Here is a 13,786-nt window from a genome sequence, read left to right as displayed (position 1 = left end):
TAGGCGTGGTTATAGAGTAGACATGGTTTAGAGTAGGCGTGGTTATAGAGTAGACATGGTTTAGAGTAGGCGTGGTTATAGAGTAGGCGAGGTTATAGAGAACGTATTTATAGAGTAGGCGCGGTTATAGAGTATACATGGTTAAGAGTAGGCGCGGTTATAGAGTATACATGGTTTAGAGTAGGCGAGGTTATAGAGAAGGCGTGGTTATAGACTAGGCGTGGTTATAGAGAAGGCGTGGTTATAGACTAGACGTGGTTATAGAGTAGGCGAGGTTATAGAGAAGGCGTGGTTATAGACTAGACGTGGTTATAGAGTAGGCGAGGTTATAGAGAAGGCGTGGTTATAGAGTAGGCGTGGTTATAGAGTAGGCGAGGTTATAGAGAACGTGTTTATAGGGTAGGCGTGGTCTAGGGTAGGCGTAGTTATAGAGTAGGCGTGGTTATAGGATTGGCGTTGTTATAGAGTAGGCGTGGTCTAGAGTAGGCGTAGTTATAGAGTAGGCGTGGTAATAGGTAGGCGTATGGTCTAGAGTTGGTATGGTTATAGAGTAGGCGTGGTTTTGTAGTAGGCGTGGTTATAGAGTAGGCGTGGTTATAGAGTAGGCGAGGTTATAGAGAACGTGTTTATAGAGTAGGCGTGGTTATAGGGTAGGCGTAGTTATAGAGTAGGCGTGGTCTAGGGTAGGCGTAGTTATAGAGTAGGCGTAGTTATAGAGTAGGCGTGGTCTAGGGTAGGCGTAGTTATAGAGTAGGCGTGATCTAGAGTAGGCGTACTTATAGAGTAGGCGTGGTTATAGGGTAGGCGTTGTCTAGAGTGGTCGTGGTCTGGAGTGGGCGTGGTTATAGAGTAGACATGGTTTAGAGTACTCGTGGTTATAGACTAGGCGTGGTTATAGAGTAGGCGAGGTTATAGAGAAGGCGTGTTTATAGAGTAGGCGTGGTTATAGAGTAGACATGGTTTAGAATAGGTGTGGTCTAGAGTAGGCGTGGTTATAGAGTATACATGGTTTAGAGTAGGCGTTGGCTAGAGTAGGAGTGGTTATAGAGTAGGCATGGTCTAGAGTAGGCGTGGTTATAGAGAAGGCGTGTTTATAGATTAGGCGTGGTTATATAGTAGGCGAGGTTATAGAGAAGGCGTGTTTATAGAGTAGGCGTGGTTGTAGATTAGGCGTGGTTATATAGTAGGCGAGGTTATAGAGAAGGTGAGTTTATAGAGTAGGCGTGGTTATAGAGTAGGCGAGGTTATAGAGAAGACGTGTTTATAGAGTAGGCATGGTTTAGAGTAGGCGTGGTCTAGAGTAAGCGTGGTTATAGAGTAGGCGTGGCTTAGAATAGGCGTGGATTTAGATTATGAGGGGTTTAGAGTAGGCGTGGTCTAGAGTAAGCGTGGTTATAGAGTAGGCGTGGCTTAGAATAGGCGTGGCTTTAGATTATGAGGGGTTTAGAGTAGGCGTGGTCTAGAGTAAGCGTGGTTATAGAGTAGGCGTGGTCTAGAGTAAGCGTGGTTATAGAGTAGGCGTGGCTTAGAATGGGCGTGGCTTTAGATTATGAGGGGTTTACAGTAGGCGCGTCTTTAAAGTAGGCGCTGCTTTTGAATATTTGGGTTTATATTAGGCGTGGCTTTAGAATAGGCGGGGTTTACAATAGGCGCGGCTTTAGAATATGCGGGGTATATTGTAAATCCGCTTGCTTTATAGATGGCGGGGTTTACTGTGGAGCCGCGTGGTCTACAGTAGGCATAGTTTTAGAATACGCGGGGATTACTGTAGAGCCGCGTGGTTTAAAGTTGGGGTTTAATGTAAAGACGCGTGGTTTACAGTAGACGCATCTTTAGAGTAGAGCAAAAACTATATGATCATAAACTGTTTCCCAGCTGTTTACTATCAGCATAATTGCAGGAAATTCATAGTACCACAACAGCAGTACACGTCATATCCACAAATATCACTCGTGGACTGAAACAGAACAGACCATGCGACCAAACAGTCATGGTGGCTCTTGACCGATCACAGGCATTTGATACCGTCCAGCTGTTCAAGGACATAGAGATGATCTACAGCCGTTTTTGAAACTTTGGACGCAACTCCTTTGTGGAATTCAAAAATAAAAAGTCGAAGGCCTGTAGAATGAAACAAGGAGTTCCCCAAGCCCGGATGCTATTTCCGGAACTGTTTAACCTTTACCTTTCTACAATTTCACACGCTCTAGACGGCATAGAGATCGTAATGTATGCGAATTATCTTGGCGTGGCGCCCTATCGTCCATGACATATGTATGTGATATGTTAAATATCTACTGACGTAGTGCAGTTCTTCCATCGGAGAAAAATGAAAATATCCTCCGCTAAGTTTACGGCCACACTGTTCGCAACCTGGACGACTGAAATGAGCCTCATCTTGATCATATTTGTCGACGGTGTGCTTATTCCGACTACTAACAACCTCCAGACATTGGGTTTAATGTTTGACGGGATGTTTAAGTCGTCTGGGCAAGCAACAGCTAATTGCGACAAAAATCAGGAGCATTTGGTGTGCTGAAAAGAAACTTTGTTGACATCTTATAAAGTAATAAGTCGGTCGGATGTATTCGCTACGTAGTGGAAGAATATTCAATTCTGCCAGAATGCCACCCAGAGAACTGCAAAAGTGTTCCTCCTCATGCCTATAGGAGATCATTTCCATGCCACAATCTTGTAGACATGTTCATGGTATCGAGTGAGAGTGGGCGGTCAAATGGCAAAAACGATAATCTTTATATTAACTAGTCGCCTGATCTTGGGTAGCATTCACACTGATTCAGTTGTACAGATATTTCAATTATGTGGTGTGATTACCGTACTCGGAGGCCACCTTCATCCATTGCAGCAGAAGAATACCAACTGCCAAAGTACACATAAGTACTTTCAGTCTAATTGAAATCCATGCTACTGGACTGGCTGTACTCATACATACTCGGCAGACTGGTGTGTGGATTTTGCTGAAAATTCCGGAGTAAAATTTATGAAGGCGATCCATTAATTTTAGTCCGGAATTTTCAGCAATATCCACACACCTGTCTCCCGAGTATGTATGGGCGCAGCCAGTCCAGGTTGCAGAAGTTTTGAATCTGGGTCGAGAGGAACCAGAACCAAATAAAAAGATGTACGAAGGAATATATTTGCATTGCCACAACAACAAATTAGTTCCTTTCGAAGGATTTAAAAAAATTATAGTCGTTTTTATCGACACTTAATCTTCAATCACAAATAAAGCTCCTCACCCTAAGCAATAATGCATTGACCCCCAACCGAAACTTAGTGGAAAAGTTCAATAGTACAATGAAGGTCTTATCGTTATTTGTTATTTTGTCCTTCTTAAACATGTAGTTTTCCATCCAGTTTAAATTTTTATGAACATCATCCCCAGCCACACTACCTGTCCTCTGGTCAATAACAATATCATCAACATCGTCACTTCATCATAGCAAAAGCTTAGTGAATTGGGCAAAGTATTTGCCAGTTTTCGTTCTCGTCTTTTTTTTTTTTTTTTTTTTTTGTTAAATATTTAAAAATTGCCATCATGGCCACCAGAGAGTTGATGCCAACACGACCTTTTACATCTAGTTCGAACAAAAAAATATATATTGATTTTGATGTCAATGATGGTGTTAATGAAAGCTTTTTAGTTGTTGATGACATGTCCTAAATCACAACAAAAAAGTTATTGTTTTCCCCTTTTATTAAGAGGAGAGAGTAATTTTTTGTAATTTTTTATTTGTATTGGGAAAACATTGAGAATCTTGAGGATTCATGAACCAATTTCAATTCACAAAAATTAATCAGAGCCTGCAGGTATATTTAGTAATATTCTGTTGACATTAGTTATTGTTATTTTATCAAAAGTTCATTTATTTATTGTTGTTGATGTTGCAAATAATGAATGGAGTTTTTACAATAACATCGGTATTTGAAAATTACAGAAAAGCCACACTGGAAATGTATGTTGTTCTACAACAACAAAAGTCTCTATTAAAAAATGGTTAACAAATAGTGTGTTTTTTTGTGGTAGTTTTAATTTTTATTTTTTTATGTTTTATTGGTTACTGATATTAAGATTGTGTCATAGAGTAATATACTCCGTTTTGTACATGTATTTCCGAGCAATACTTTGATTTTTTTTTTGTAATTGGTATTCTGTTACTGAGATGTCTGATGTCAAGTTGTGGTGTATAAAATAATTCCAACTGAAGCCTGTCATATGAAGTGTTTTAAGAAATATGTTGGCTCTTCTGTTCCCCCATCTAAACATAATTGTTTTTATTTTTAAATTTAAAATTTGCCTAAAACCATTCATAATGGGCCATGTGGAAGTTTAATGCTACTGCAAAAGTTTTGCCTTTACAATTTTTCCCATCTGCTATTTAAATTCGAATATAAACAAAGTTGTTGTTGTTGTTCATTTCTCTGAAGAATTATGAATAATACAAACTTTGTTGATGGCATAGAAATATCAACATCAAATATGTGGCAAACACAACAACAGAATTTCAAGGTGTATGGAAGTTTGTATGTATGTACATATGTTGTGTATGTGTGTCTACCCTCCAAACATTTTCTATCGCTTGCTTGACGCAAAAGTCACTGAAAACGGATTGTTGTGTCTACTGCGACAGTGGCATTTGTTTCCGAAAAGACAAAAATGACTGAAGAAACTGTTCCACTTATGTGGTCCAAACTCTATTTTCGCTTACGTCACTGTTGTCTGTTTCTTATGCGATTCAGTTGGAGTGTACATTAGGTACTCATGCAGGTACAGTTTACGAAACTTTCAGTAGTGACGGAAGCGACAGTATTTGTAAAAGGCTATTTAGTTTTTTTATTGTTTATTCAAACATATTATTATTATTATTCATTTGAATTTAATGTTACTGCGTTTAAAAGATGCATTTTATTATAAAATTTATCAAAAAAGAAACAATTTTTATAACCGCATTAACATTGAATTCAAATGAATAATAATGCGTTTGATTTACTTTTTTATAACAGTTGTAAATAAACAATAAAGAAACTAAACAGCTTTATTTTCATTTAAATTTTTGTATCGAGTTTGTACCGATTGCTAACAGAACGCCACAAGAACTGAAGAAATCAACTCATGTTTTCTTCTACTTATTTGACTTATTTGCTTTCATTAAAATTCGCTTAACTGTTTGCAAGGTAAATTGCTTTTGTAATGCTGTTACTATTGTTTTGAAAACATTACTCTCTATAATAGAGAGTAGTACCAATGCTCCAGACTTTAAGCATTTGTGTTGTACAACATAAAGTGTCGCTTTTTATAATACTGTAAGTCGCGCATTTGTGACCACATACGGAAAAAAAGCGATAACAACATATTTGTTCTTGTAAATAGCCAACATTCGCATTTTTAACTGAATGCAGGCACTTTACGGAGACGCATTTACTGAGAGAAGATATATTTAACTTCCAAATGTTTGGAGGGTATTGTGTGTCGAGAGCTAAGTCATCTGAGAATAACAGAGTGCATTCATGATTACTGAAGTGCCTGTGAATTAAGCAGACCAGGAAAAGTAAAACAAAACAAACTTGAAACGCAATTCTAAAAGAAATTAAAAATGTGTCATATTCACTGTTTCTGAAATTGAAAAAATAATAATTTTTATTTTTTTATTTGAAAAGAAAATATTTGTTGGTTCCTCATTCTTGTTTTTATTCTTTATGTATGGCACGTCCCAGCCCATGTTTATTAAAGATACAAACATATATTGCCATGAATTTTTTAAAACTTAAAAGTAAAACTAAAAACTACAATGGATTTTGTGAAAGAAAATTGTCTCCATGGGAACTGGTGGTCCTAAAAGCTTAAAATTCGTTTTGTATGGACCGTAAAATCCATTTGAAGGTATTTTTTTTCGAGAAAAATTGGTGAGTAAGCCTTACTTATCATCGGCTCCAGTATTATTCCGTAGATTTTTTATTCTGTAGGATTCTGCCTAGAACTTCCGAATTACCCGGTTTAAAAATATTGTGAGAAATTTATGCCCAAAACTAATATTCTGACTTACAATTTAAAGGGTTCATTATACCCATTATACATGCTAACGAGGATATATGTGCCTCATCGAAATAATGAACGAAATCCGTTTCAGACAATTTGTAGTCGATTTAGCAATGTCCGTCCGTCTGATTGGCTGGCTGGTGCGCACAACAACTCTCGAACGAATGAACCGATTTGGTCCAAAACTTGGCCTTCGTAATATTTTGTCCAAACTTAGATTAAATTCGAAGATGGACCATATTGGTCCACACCTTCATCCACTCCTATCGGTCCACTTCCCCCACAAGATTTCGAAAATGTTCGGAAAAAATGTGCGAACGATAACTCTTAAAGTTAGTAACCGATTTGGTCCATACTTTACACATCGTGAAATTTCTACCAGACATTGATGAGGTTCCTACGGGGGAAGAAAAAGTTCAGTTTAGGACCTGCTCTCGAATCGCTTTGATTTTTGTTGTAAAAATTTGTATTTGCTGCCCCCATTACGGTAGTACAAGTTCTATCAGGGGCAAGTCCATACTTCCTGAGAAAAAAACCAGAAGTTGTAAAAAAAACCCTATAACTTTAGAACGGATCAAACGATTTATTTCAAAATTTGGCTTTAGTAATATTTTGTCCAAACTTAGTATAATTTCGAAGATGTGCCATATGGGTCCATCTCTCTCAGGCAATTCACCCACAAAAGTTCAAAATTTTTCGCAAAATTATGCGCACGATAACTCTCTAATGGACTACACGATTTGGTACATACTCTGCACATCGTAATATTTCCACCAGATATAGATCAAGTTTGAATATGGATTATATAGGTCAACTCCTTGGGGTACCTCCCAAACAAAATTTCGGAAAAGTACAGTTTAAGACCTCCAATCGTGTGGATTTTTGTTGTAACATCTTGTATTCCCAGCCCCTATTACGACGGTATAAGTTTTTTCAGCGGAGTCAAACTTCCTGAAAAAATGGCCCGAAAGCTCTAAAAAATCCCTTATGGCACCATGTGTAGTGGTTGGAGCGCACAATGACTCTCGAACGGATAAACCGATTCGGTCCAGAACTTGACAGTCGTAATATTTTTTCCAAATTAAATCAATTTCTAAGATGGGCCATATCGACACTTTTTACTAAAAAGGTGCACACGATAACTCTCGAAGGTAGTATTCGGTAGTATTCCATACTTTGCACATCGTTATATTTCTACGAGACATAAATCAGACTTTAAAATCGACTATATATGTCAACTCCATCGGGTACCTCTCACACAAAATTTCTAAAAAAAAATCAGTTTAAGCTGCTATCGAATCGCTTTGATCTTTGTTGTAACAACTTTTATTCGCTGCCATTACGACGGTACAAGTTTTTCAGGGGCAAGTCAATACTTCCAGAAAATAGCCCGAAAACTGTAAAAACGCTCGATATTATGTTTTTCGTGGACAAGTCCATGCTTTCAGACCATCTGAAATGACTGGTGGGCACAATATCTATCAAAAGGAATTACTCCCAAAATATTCACTTCCAAAATGTACTACGTCCATCCATTCCTTCAAGTACATCCTCCGCAACACTTTTGAGCTTCAAACCCAATATATTTTTGCCGGCAAATTCCAAAAAGGGCCACAAAATCGTAAGCCGTAGATTCGATATTGCCAATAGATGGACGTTACAGTTCAAACAGGCAAAGCCTGATACTTTTATACTTATTTTAATTTAAATTTACCACAAAAAGCGAAAAAAACCTGCATATCCCTTCAAAATTCCCCAGTGAAAGGTAATATAAATTCGGTTTAGTTGTTACAGAATACATATTTCTAAGAATTACTGGACATCCTCAAAGACTACACGAAAACTACAAACTAACAACGGCTAATTTGTAAATAATTCTATTCAAAACTTTCCTCAAGTCCTTTGCAAAGCCAAGTGCATACATAAGTTACATTTGTCAAAACAAAAAGGCAACAACTACAACAACAACGGCAACAGCAAACACTTAAGACTTACACTGCCAAAATCACCCTCATTTTCAACTCAATTATTTACGGCTAAAAAACTTTCTATGGCCCAGACTTGCAACGCCATTGAGTTGTGTTGAAAAAGTCTGTTCTTCTTCGTACTGCAAAAGCAATTCACTTACACTCCCAAAACTTTTTACGAAAAGCTTATTTTGTAATATGGCTCTGGTGCAAACAAGAAAAGTCATTGCGCGTGAACATGGCTTATGTGTCCGGAGGGAAAAGCAGCGGGAGGTTTCTTTAAATTTTTGTAAGAAAAGTTTGCTTTTTTTGATGTCAGTATCTCAAAGCAAAAGACGAAAGAAAACAACAACAAAATATTGTAAATATTACATTGACAAACATTCTAATGAAATAAATCTTAAAGAAGGATGCTTTGCAAGGCAAGTTTCTAGCAAACAAAGGGTGGTGAAAGGAAATTACCAAAAATTTATTAACTCTTTCAATTGATAGAGATGGTATAATTAAAATCATTTCAATTAGAACCACGAAGACTAAACAGGATTTCAATGACAAGCCCAACATCGGATATTAATTATAATAAATTATTTGTTTTTGTTCGTATATTTTTTCAGCATGGGAATGACAATATATTCCGGAATGCCCTCTCAAGCTCTTTTGGTCCACGCTGGGATAAGGAAGAACCTCATGCCAGATCAGTTCTATTTGCCAGATATATATTCCTTAAAAATTCTCGTTGTGTTGTATAGGTCCTTGAAAAAATATTCTTTAAAAATCCACTTTTGTGTTGTATAGGTCCTTGACAATATATTCTTTAAAAATCCACGATTAGTGTAGTATAGGTCCTTGAAAAAATATTCTTTAAAAATACAAGTTTTGTGTTGTACAGGTCCTTGAGAAAATATTCTTTAAAAATCCACGTTTAGTGTAGCATAGGCCCTTGAAAAAATATTCTTTAAAAATATACATACGTTTTGTGTTGCATATGTCATTGAAAAAATATTCTTTAAAAATCCTTAAAAAAATATTCTTTAAAAATCCACGTTTTGTGTTGTATAGGTCCTTGAATTTTTTTACAGATCCACATTTTGTGTTGCATATGTCCTTGATAAAAATAGTCTTTAAAAACCACGTTTTGTGTTGTACAGGTCCTTGAAAAATATTCTTTAAAAAGTCCACGTTTAGTGTAGTATAGGTATTCTTTAAAACTACACGCTTTGTGTTGCATATGTCCTTGAAAAAATATTCTTTAAAAATCCTTGAAAAAAAATAATCTTTAAAATCCTTGAAAAATATTTTTTTTAAAAATCCACGTTTTGTGTTCTATATATAGGCCGTTGAAAAATATTCATTAAAAATCCATGTTTTGTGTTGTATATGTCCTAGATTTTTTTTTACGGATCCATATTTTGTGCTTTATAGGTCCTTGGAAAAATAGTCTTTACAAATCCACGTTTAGTGTAGTATAGGTCCTTGAAAAAATATTCTTTAAAAAACACGTTTTGTGTTGCATATGTCCTTGAAAAAATATTCTTTAAAAATCCTTGAAAAAAATATTCTTTAAAAATCCACGTTTTGTGTTGTATAGGTCGTTGAAAAAATTCTTTAAAAATCCAGGTCTTGTGTTGTATAAGTCTCTAATTTTTTTTTACAAATCCAAATTTTGTGTTGCATAGGTCCTTAAAAAATAGTTTTTAAAAATCCACGTTTTGTGTTGTACAGGTCCTTGAAAAATATTCTTTAAAAATCCACGTTTAGTGTAGTATAGGTCCGTACACGTTTTGTGTTGCATATGTACTTGAAAAAATATTCTTTAAAAATCCTTGATAGAAACATCCTTTAAAAATTCACGTTATGTTTTGTATAGGTCCTTAAAAATATATTCTTTAAAAATCCATTTTTTGTGTTGCATAGGTCCTTGAAAAAATATTCTTTAAAAATCCCGTTTTGTCTTGAATACCTAATTAAAAATATATTCTTTAAAAATCCCGTTTTGTGTAGAATACGTAATTAAAAATATATTCTTTAAAAATACACGTCCGGTATTGTATAAGTCCTTGAAAAAAATATTCTTTAAAAATTCACGTTTTTTGTTGTATATGACATCAGAACATCTGCCAAAGAGTCTACAACCTCGTCAACAGCAGCGTCAAATCTATGCTTCTATGTAGGTTTCTAAGCTGCTATAACAACAACTTCGTCATCGCAATACGAATCACTCCCTCAGCCTGCCCAATAACAACAAACGCAGAATCTTACACCACATGTTGTTGCCCAGCGCTCTGGAAATGTATCGTTCCTGTAATTAAATTACAACGGTCTCCGCAAGAATGCCAACGAAATCTGCGAAATCTACAACTTTGGAGACGGAGAAACATCATGGTCACCGCGATCCAGAAAACGAAGATAACCGTCACCTGTAGCGTGCGAGGAGGAAGGTGCAGACATACATATCTCGCATGAGCTGGACTCTAGTGACTCATATGTACATGGAACATATGGCGGTAGCAGTAAAGTCTGAAACTGTCGAGGTAGTATTGCTTCATGTGTATATAACGGCGATGACTACTTGTGACCTGCGTTATATGCCAATAATTGCTTAGCTTTTGGAGGACAAACCCCGTTTGGTGCTACGCGAACCCAATGATCTTCGTGATCTTTGGTATTCTGTCGTAGGCAATGACCACAGATGTATAACCCTGGTCGAGCAAATTGATAGCTTCACACTTTGCACCGTGAACAAAGATGCTGCCTCAAGGATAAGAGAAGATTGCCACAGATGGCCAGATATTACAATTTTGGAACGCGGTCTGATTAATGACGTGTTATGCAACCCATTATTTTCGTTGGCTCAGACCACCTTCCTATCATCATTTCAGTTAAGAGACCACCCGACTTCATAATATCTGACCACTGTACTTTTCGAACCATGGAAAAGCTGAATGGCTAGTGTTCATAGAATTTATCACTCACCGCTTCAGGTAGCTGATCAGTTCCTCATATCCTAGGATAACTGACAGAATTTTTCAGGACATCATCACAGCTGCTTGTTACATACCTGCTTCTCAAATACCCAAAATTAGACCAAATTTCCCAACTTAGGCGAGACTAGCTAGTGGGATGATGAGCTTCGCCATACGAATACTGAATACCGAAGATAATTTAATCTTGCAGACAAAAAGCTAGTAGGGGAACTTAAACGGAAAATGTGGCCAGATCACCTGAAGCAATGCAAGCTTGGTACAGGATTGAGTATATTGTGGGCATCGGTTTAATCACTCTCAAGTCTGGGAAATAAGGAAGATAGAGCGGTTGTTAGTCTAAACGACCTGACAGTGATAGAAGAAGGCGTGTCTTATAGTAAGCGGCAATTTATAAAGCATTCCGAACCAGATAGAGCGTAGAGGAGAGTGATATACCGTATAAGAGTCCTCTCAGCCGAAAAAGCACCACTACAATTTATGAGGGATTTTGTGGATGTCGTCCGAAACGTGAAATCAACCAAAGCATTGGTCCCACACGGAATCTCAATGGTTATGCTCAAGCAACAGGAGGAAACTGATCTGAGTGTCCCCAATATATCTTTAGCCACCCATATTGTGAAGCTTGGAAAGTTGGCAGGGTGGCCCCAATACTGAAGTCAGGCAAGAATGTCAGGCGAATCATACCGGCCGATCTCCCTTGTCATTACCGATGAAAATGCACTGTACCACAACAGCATTACACGCTATATCCACACTTATCAGTCGAGCAGCGGGTTCTTTCGTACCGGATTGACCCGGAACAACACAAAATCATCGTTCCGGCCAGCGGCTGCCACCTCACTGTACATATGTTTGTATTTGTTTCGTTTTTCTGTGTTGGGAGCAGTGGTCCGTGCCGGGACGGAGGAAAACCCAGGACCAATATATCTGTGCTCAGTTTGTCACATCCGCATCTTCACCCACATCCAACCCTCGGTGAGATGCAATAGATGGCAGGAGTGGGTGCATCTAAGGGGTTGCTCTGAACTTGTCCACGTGAGGGACTACGACAGGGACTATGTTGCTGCATGCTGCGTGAACACAGTCCTTAGTGAGTCGTCGGATTACGAAACTCCCTCGTCGTCTGACTACGAAACTCCCCCGCAGTCCCCTCGAAAACAGCCGCACGCGCAGTCTCTAACACCAGCCGTTGTTGTCCCAATCCCAGAGAATGCATCCTTTTTGCAATTTAATTGCAATGGACTCCGAGGTAAGATCGAGGAAATAGTAGATTTCATGAGTCGGAAGAACATCAAGGTCGCTGCGATGCAAGAAACCAAGCTCAACAACAACTGTAGCTTACAACATTGTGATGGTTACAATGTGCTAAGGAAAGATCGCACCAGAAGTGGAGCTGGGGGATTAGCTTTCCTATTGCACCAGTCTGTCCAATACAGACCTATCTCGCTTGAGCCTGTCTCTAATGACCCGTACATGGAATGTATGGGGGTAGCAGTCAGGTGTGGAACTGCCGAGATAAAGTTGCTAAACGTATACATTCCGCCGAGAAATATCTGTATCTCAGATTACGTGCCCAACATTAGCCCGCTTTTGGAAGGTCATAATCGTCTGAGATGCTTTCGTTGCAGTACCTGCTTGGACGTTACCGTGTTAGCCATCCCAATCATCATCTTGTGGGTAGGTGCGGCACATACAGGCCGTGCGACCGAACCGTCTCATTTCGAATGCCTTTGATATCGTCAACAATGCCAAGTTGTTCGGGGATATAGAAGACTTCCCTCCAGTCATGTTTGATGATTTGGAAAAAAGGAAGTCTAAGACCCGTAGAGTGAAACAGGGAGTTTTCCAAGGTGGGGTGATATCTTCGGAACTCGACAGCCAGTTTCTGTATGTCGAAAGAATAATGTGTGAGAATGAAACACGCCCGAACTTTAGTTTTCCAAAAAATTTTACCTTTGCTTTTGCTTCAAAACAAAAAACAAATTTGAAAAACACACAAGAGTTTGGACGTATTTCTTTCGCACACATTCTTCTTTCGACATGCAGAAACATGTTGTAAATATCTACATAGTTGACTTAGAGAAGTTCTTTCATCTGGAGAATATGAAAAAATTTACCGGTAAATTAACTGCCACACTGTTTACTCCTGGACTTCATATTGAACATATTGATCGATAGTGTCATGATTCCAACCACCAACTACCCCCAGTAAGTGGCAGTAACGTTGGATAGCATGTTTAAGTCATACGCGTTTAAATATTAGTAGTAGAACCGAGCTTCTCATTACGCTAACCGGTAGCTTTTGGGGTGGTGACGAAGAAATCTTGTTGACCTCTTATAAAGCAATACGTCGGTTAGCCTTACGCAGTGGAAAAATATTCAAACCTGCAGAATGCAACCTTGATGACTGCAACAGGGACTTACTAACACCAGTGGAACATCTTTATAAAGGGACGAAAATTTTACCGATGCACAACACCTTCTTGGTTGTTTTCGCCGTGAGCATCCCAGCCACAATATTTTGGACAGGCTTCCCCCACACAGGAACCCCCTGGTCTAGAGAGAAATGCCCAAGGGTCCAAGCGATAACCTTTAGATCAACAAGCCTTCACACTAATGTAGTTGCGTAGGCATTACAAAGGAACAGTGTGAATGCCATATTCGGATACCCACCATCCATTAGAAAAGAAGAACGCCGTTCAATGAAGACTATATCGCTCATTTACTCAAAGAGTGACACATCTCGAAAAATCAAGTTTCGAGAAAAACGCGTTTTA

Source organism: Musca autumnalis, unplaced genomic scaffold, assembly GCF_047663935.1.
Source record: "Musca autumnalis isolate F117 unplaced genomic scaffold, ASM4766393v1 scaffold_4, whole genome shotgun sequence".
NCBI lineage: Eukaryota > Metazoa > Arthropoda > Insecta > Diptera > Muscidae > Musca > Musca autumnalis.
Note: the sequence above shows the minus strand (reverse complement) of the source record.